The sequence below is a fragment of the Molossus molossus genome, unplaced genomic scaffold, assembly GCF_014108415.1.
Source record: "Molossus molossus isolate mMolMol1 unplaced genomic scaffold, mMolMol1.p scaffold_m16_p_11, whole genome shotgun sequence".
Classification (NCBI taxonomy): domain Eukaryota; kingdom Metazoa; phylum Chordata; class Mammalia; order Chiroptera; family Molossidae; genus Molossus; species Molossus molossus.
In genome coordinates, this window is record NW_023425346.1 from 48,740,480 (window position 1) to 48,747,631 (window position 7,152).

Below are 7,152 nucleotides of genomic sequence, written 5' to 3' on the forward strand. Positions count from 1 at the left end.
ATTTTTGCACCAGAACTGTGAAATGCTTAAGATATAGATTAGCAAATTAAAAAATAAAAGGTATCTCAGTACAAAAAATATGTTTAATAAATGGCAGCAAAACCTAAGATCTGGGGAGAGCCAGCAGGGCAAGACAAGCCTTCACCGAAAATGTTTGGAAATACTCAAGGAGCTACTCTTTTGAGCCATATTCTCTCAACCTCCGGTGACCATACTTAATAAGCACATCAGCCAAGGAAGACCAGCAAAACGTTTAATGTTTTAAAAGATAAGCAAGTGTAGACTTATTTTCTACCGCACAAAGTGCTAATTTCAATAGACCCATTAAAATAGAGGATATTTGAGAAAGATCATTAATAAAAGTATAGGTCATTCTACCCAAATTACTAGACATAAGAGTTTACAGAAATGTGTTGCTAGTGTTTTAAATTTCTGTAAACAAGTCCAAATACTTGTTTCTTAAGTGTAAAATTCTTTCTTAAACTTTATAGAAAACCTACTATAATATCAAATGCTGACCAGCATCAGTATACATGAAATACCTTTATAGTAGAAATAGTTGTTCAAACGTTAGCAAGGTCCTATGGTCCTAAAATAGGCCACTTTCGAAGAGTCTAATAATTATGGATTATCATAGTAATTATATAAATACATTACAGTAAAACAGAACAGTTATAAGCATGAGCCATACTTGAAGCTCAGGTAGTTATACATATGAAGAGATCACTGGACTGTATCTCAAAACTTCAGCAATGTGTGCAGCAGACAGACGGTCTGGAGGATCTTCATTAGTGCGTACAGAGACAAGCTCAATTACTTTCTGGTACATTTCATCCTGTTCCATATTAATAGGTGGCCCAGTTCCCAAAGCTGCATAGTACGCTTCATTATCAAAGTCACTTTCATCAAAACCTTTATCTTCATCATCATCATGTGAAAGTGATGTGTGGAAGAGGCAAAGTCATCATTTCCACAGAGTAAGGCCAAAGGCAAATGTGTCTGCCTTGTCAGTAATAATACTCCTCTCCTCCAAAGCTTCCCTGGTTTCCAAGGCTCGGTGCCAATGTAACAGGCCTCAGGGTCAGTTACTGTCACATTTTCATCCAATGGTAGAGAGACTCCTAGATCACAGATTTTAATTACTTCAAAATCACCTTTAATTACAACATTTGAAGACTTTGTGTCTCCACGAAGCAATACTTTATCTTGGTGCAGATACTTTAACCCTCTTGCCAGGTTCAAAGCAACTTTTAACATTATGGCTGCAGGGAAGGGACCTTGGCTGTCTTTGTTTCATTATTCTGTTAAGCCATTTGGAGACTTTTCACCCCCGTATTCCATAGCAAGCATAGACTACCGTCACAGGCTTCGGTGACAGCCAGATAACCTGCAATGTTTGGATGATGAAAGCTTTGCAAAATCTTAGCTTCACCAGTTAGTCTCTTTCGATACATACTTTGATAATGACCGTTACATCTAGAATTCATCTTTTCACAGCCCAAGAACACCCCTGTGCCAAAGCCAAGCTTCCATATAAATGGAGAGGTGGGAATATTCAGACATGGAGTTGAACATAATGCAGATTTCCTTTTTTCAGATAATTTGCTTGGTGTCTTGAAATTGCTGATTCATTTCATTGCAAACATCACTCTAGGTCCAGAGCCACATGGAGTAGCATTCACACTCCAGGGGAAAGAGAGCTGCATGGCAAAGGGTTCAGGCCAAGGCTGTCTTAAAAACTGCTCCCCCAACAAGACCCTGCAGCTACGTCGGCGACCACCAGCCAGCACACCCACCCTGCAACAGTTCTTGCGACTTGAATCAAAGCGCCCGGAGCCCCTGCGTCAACTGCAAACTACAGGGCGTTCAATAGCTCTAATTTCTTTGATGGACTCCTGGCTATTGTATCACAACTCCTCCATATCATGGCACACGCATTAGCTCAAGGTAAAGATAGCAGAGATGCTATCTACATTTCTGACACCAAAACTTAAGCTCTTACACGTTAAAATTCTGCACCTGTGCATGATAGACCTCCCTGCGGAATCAATCATCATATACTTATTAAATACCTCGACTGAGCAAATCACTGGATGGAGGACTAGAGATTCAGAATAAATAAGGCATGGCCCCTGGCTTCAAGGAGTCTGTGTTTTATTGAAGCAAACAGACAGTCTTACAAACAAATACAAAGAACGTTGTGAGCTAAGTATTGGTAAAGTTACCTACAAGATACTTAGGTGGCACCAAGAGAGTGAGTGAATGACTGGAATGGGTCCGCAATAGCACAGAGGGGACTTCATTTTTTCAGCTATGTTTTGAAAAATGAGTTGGAGCCAGTTGAATGATGCCTAAAAGAGCATTTCAGGATAGAAAACTAGGAAGGAACCAGATTATAGAATACCTTGTAAACATAAAGTAGTTTGGTCTTCTATTCACCATTTCCAAATGTGAGACACTGTAAAAGAATTTAAATGGAAAAATAATGTGATTTAGTTTCCCTTCTAGAAAGGGCAGGATGGTTGCACTCTGCTGGTTGTATCTGGAGACAAAGGCTGAAGACAGGGAAGTTTAATTAGAAATTATTGTGAGATCCCTGGCTAGTTTGGCTCAGCAATTAGAGTGTTGGCCCACAGACCAAAGGGTTATAGGTTCTATTCCCAGTCAAGGGCATGTGCGTGGTTTGCAGGTTTGATTCCCAGCCCTGGTCAGGATTGGGCAGGAGGCAACCAATTGAGGTGTCTCTCTCACATCCATGTTACTCTCTCTCTCTCTCTCTCTCTCTCTCCCCCCCTTCCCTTTTCCCCTTCCCCTGTCTCCTTCCCTCCCTCCTCCTTCCCTTTCTTCCACTTGATATAAAAACCAATGGAGACCTGGCCAGTTTTCTCAGTGGCTAGAGCATCAGCCTGTGGTCCAGAGAGACCCGGGTTCAGTTCCCGCTAAGGGCACGTACCTCGGTTGCAGTTTGTACCTGGCCCCAGTTGGCATCGTGTGGGTGGCAACCAGTCGATGTGTCTCTTTCACATTAATGTTTCTCTCTCTCTCTTTCTCCCTCTCTCCCTCCTGCTCTAGCTGAAGATAAATGCAAAAATGTCCTCGGGTGAGGATTAAGAGAAAAAGAAAGAACAAAATTATTCTAAGACCCCAAAAGAGAAGTCATTTAGGAACACAACTAAGATATAGATAGATAGATAGATAGATAGATAGATAGATAGATAGATAGATAGAGAAAGAAAGAGAAAGAAAGAAAGAAAGAAAGAAAGAAAGAAAGAAAGAAAGAAAGAAAGAAAGAAAAAGAGAATTGGGGGATGAGGATGGGAAAGAAATAGAAGCTGATTACTAACTTGTGTATTTGAAGGGAATAGAAATATATTAATTGAGGTGCTTTCAGGGGTTTTATTACTTTAGATAACCACAAGTGTGGCAGGCGAGTAAGCCCAGGATGGGTCAACTCAGCCACATGCATCAGAGCCCAGGTTCCCTTTCCTGCCACCTTCCCGCTCTCCCCGCTTCTGAAGGGCATAATGGCTCACTCACAACGGCAAGCATTACATGTGTACCTTCCAGCACGTGCAGCACAAAAGGGAGCCGTTCCCAGAAGCCCTCTCAAGTCTTGTAGCCAGAATTGCGTCAAATGCCCCTGCCCAGCCCAGTCACGGACAGGAGGTGAGGGCACCGCGAGCAGCTTAGGTCAAAAGGGCTCGGCCGGGGCTGTGGTCTGCGTCTCCTGGGGCCCCAGGAAGAGTCAGAGGAGGATGGGGACTAGAGAGCAACGAGCCTTGTCTCCTGCAGAGAAGAGGAGTTTGGCTTTTCTTCCACAGTCTAGTTGTGGAAGTAAGGCTTGTAGGGGAAAGACAAGCTATTAAAGTAAGATGGTAAGTAAACTTTCCAAGTATAAATAACCCATATGGTCACTGTTTTGAAGACTCAGAGGATAAAGCAGACTTCTTTCATCTTTTTTTTTTTATTATTATTATTGATATTTTTAGAGAGGGAGAGACAGAGAGAAACAATGATGTGAGAGTGAAACATGGATCAGCTGCCTCCTGCATGCCCCCTACTGGAGATCGAGCCCACAGCGCAGGTGTGTGCCCTGACCAGGAATTGAACTGGCAACCTTTCGGTGCACGGGATGACGCCCAACCAACTGAGCCACACTAGCCAGGGCCATTTTTTTATTTTTAGAAATGAAAAATTCAGCTCCCAACCTGATGTTTGACCACATGGCTTGTAGCCCAAAGCAAATGATGGATATTCATTCAATTATTTTCAAATGTTGGAATCCCACAGGCTGCACACGGTCTCTCAACTCCCTGACTCCTTTCCTCTGCAACTTCATCCCTCATTCCTTCCCCACAGGGGACAGATGAAGAAATCACACCTGAGACTTTACCTCTCAGCTCATTTACTTTTTACTTCCAAACCAGAAGGGGGAATTTTGAAGATTCTCCACCACTAGATATTTTCGTAGGAAGAAAGAGCCTCAGTGAACTTGTTAGGCATTTTTTGCTGCTTAAAGTCTCAGTTCTCTGTGTTTTCATATCTTGCAGTTCTGTCTCTAACTACTTAGAAACATTTCTAATGTTTCTTCTTTTTTTTAATGTATCTTTATTGTTGAAAGTATTACAGATCCCCCCTTTACCCCCATTGACTCCCTCCATCACCCTCCCCTGCCAGGCCTTCCCCACACTATGCCCATGTCTATGGATTATGCATACACGAACATCCAGTCTTCGGTTAATCTCTTCCCATCCTCCACCCCCACTTCCCTGTGAGATTCACAGTCTGTTCTAATGTTTCTTAAAACATAACTTTGTTCCTCTGTGTTTAACACTAGTCGGACTCAATTACTTTTCAGCTCTATTATCGCTGAATAAACTAAAACTTTACAGTGAACCTAATGAATATATGTCTTATTCAAATAAGTCTGGTTGAGTTTGATGTTTTTAATAAAGAAACACACACTCTGGAACATGTTGCCTTTGTTCATAAAGTAAAAGTACAATTCCTTCTGCTGATTCACCGTAAGTAAAAAACCATAGTAGGAGTGCCTGTTCCTCGGTTGTACTCTTAATGTTAATAATTTCCTCATTTAGCAGGCACCCAATTCAATTAATAGTGTATGATTTTGACCCTTCTCTAGGTGAGCCAATAGATTTAAAAAAAAAAAAAAAAAAAAACACACAGAAAGTTTTGCTGTGTATCAACCTTGAAATCTATCCATAAGGCACTTAGTAAAACCCATTCATTTGTTGTAACAGAAAAGTCAACGTCATTGTCACTGTTTTTCTAACATGCTATTTGTTGAACACATCCTTTTTATTTCCCCCTTTCTCAAAAGTTTAAGTTGGAATGCACTCACGTGATAAACTATTGACTTTCATCCTGCTCACCCAATTCCACAAAGTCAAAATGATCAAAGACCGAGCTAGTTCCCACTTTACTCGAATCTCACTGCTTCCGTGGAAGGTGGAAGTAAACAGTCACACAGAGCTCCAATTACCCATATCAAGATAAGAAGGAAATGGCTTTCCTTTTCCACCTTTGAAATTATAAATGGATGGATGTAAAACAAATTTCAGAGCCCCAAGTGCTCCCTTGCTTTCTGATTACAAAGAGTGGGTTCTGACTAAGGAAAAATGAATTGGTGAAGGAGAGGTCATCGGCAGTTTTGGCGAGGACCGTAACAGTGGACAGGTGTCCACTATCCAAGTTAACTTCCCTTTGCTGTTTGATTATTTAAATTAGAATTCTATTGGCAAACTATAATTAGTATGTTCCCAGCACCTTTGTAGCAGATACATGGTTAAGAGAATTAAATAACTATTACAACAGATACAAGTTATAAGGAAAGGTGGAAACAATTGGATATTATATTGCCCCAGAACAGAATCAATGGGAAGACTATTCTGGGACAGTGACACCACTTCTCCCCATTGCCTATTCTAATTAGAAAAAAAAACCCTCTGAACGGGTCTCTTTTTATTTGGGTTGCTTTCTTTTTGTCCTGGTTAGAGCCATCATTGCTTCTTTGGCAGATTTGCCCATTTGTTTGCATGATTTAACTAAAGTAATTGGTTATGTCTTAAAAATAACTCCCCCATAAAACCATTTTTTTTCTCTGCTCTATGGTACTTTGGGGATATATATTCAAATCTTAGAATCAATCCAGTGCGCTTTCTGAGGAAAATCCTGGTGCCTCTAGCTCATCCCTGTGCCAAGCTGGCAGGCCCCCACACCCTGGACGGGCAGAGATCCCCACTGGTTTGTCTCTCGGCTTCCAGGGAACACTGACAATCCCACCTCTGGTTGATTTACATTTCAAAGTTTACAGACCATCCATCACTGTCGATTAACATTATAGAAATCCAGCCCTCTGAGAATTTTGCCAGAGAGTTAACCTTGGATTGTCAGTGATGCAGGTATTTTAATACCAGATGAGAGTGATGAGAGGGAGAATGGAGGCACGTGTCTGTCCACGTATTCATATCCTGGGCCACGTGTTCGTAGCGAAATGAACGGCTTCCTTTTGGCACTGCTGTCACTCAAGTGTGCTTGAATATTGGTCCTCGGCTTTAATGGACTTGATTTACTCATTGGTTGTATAAATTATGCTTCAACATTGGATGGTGGCCATTATATAATTTAATCTCCTCTCTCCATGTAAAAGTTATTCTGTAGTTTAATGTAAATGTAACTTGATCTCCCCTGAGAAACTGGCATGTTGATTCCTTTCATGTTAAAAAAAAGTATGTAACTAACTTGTCATGCTTCTAATTTCTACACTGGCCGCCAGGAAGCTCAAATGCAAACTTAAATAAGGCCTCTGGCTATTAGTAAAAATAACTCTTACAGTTTAACATATGTGATTGTTTATAACTTGGATCTATTTTTCCATTTTTTTTTATTGCCTTATAATTATGTCTTCTTCTTTGTGCCCCTGAATTCTTTGTTGTAAAGAGATGATATACAAGTAAATTCAGCAATTAAAATACTCTTGTTTTACTATAATAATTTTAAGATTTTAAAACGTACAAAGGATTTTATATAGAAATGGTAATCAGATATTTTATCTTTTCCTTGGAGAAACATAAATGACCATAATTTCTATTTCTGTAGAAATGACATTGAAATTTTGATAGGGATTCCATG

At 40.5% G+C, this 7,152-nt stretch overlaps 1 pseudogene; it reads right to left on the bottom strand.

The window, feature by feature from the left end:
• Positions 1-706: 706 nt before the first annotated feature.
• On the bottom strand, positions 707-1,637 carry LOC118624990 (annotated as a pseudogene).
• Positions 1,638-7,152: the final 5,515 nt, after the last annotated feature.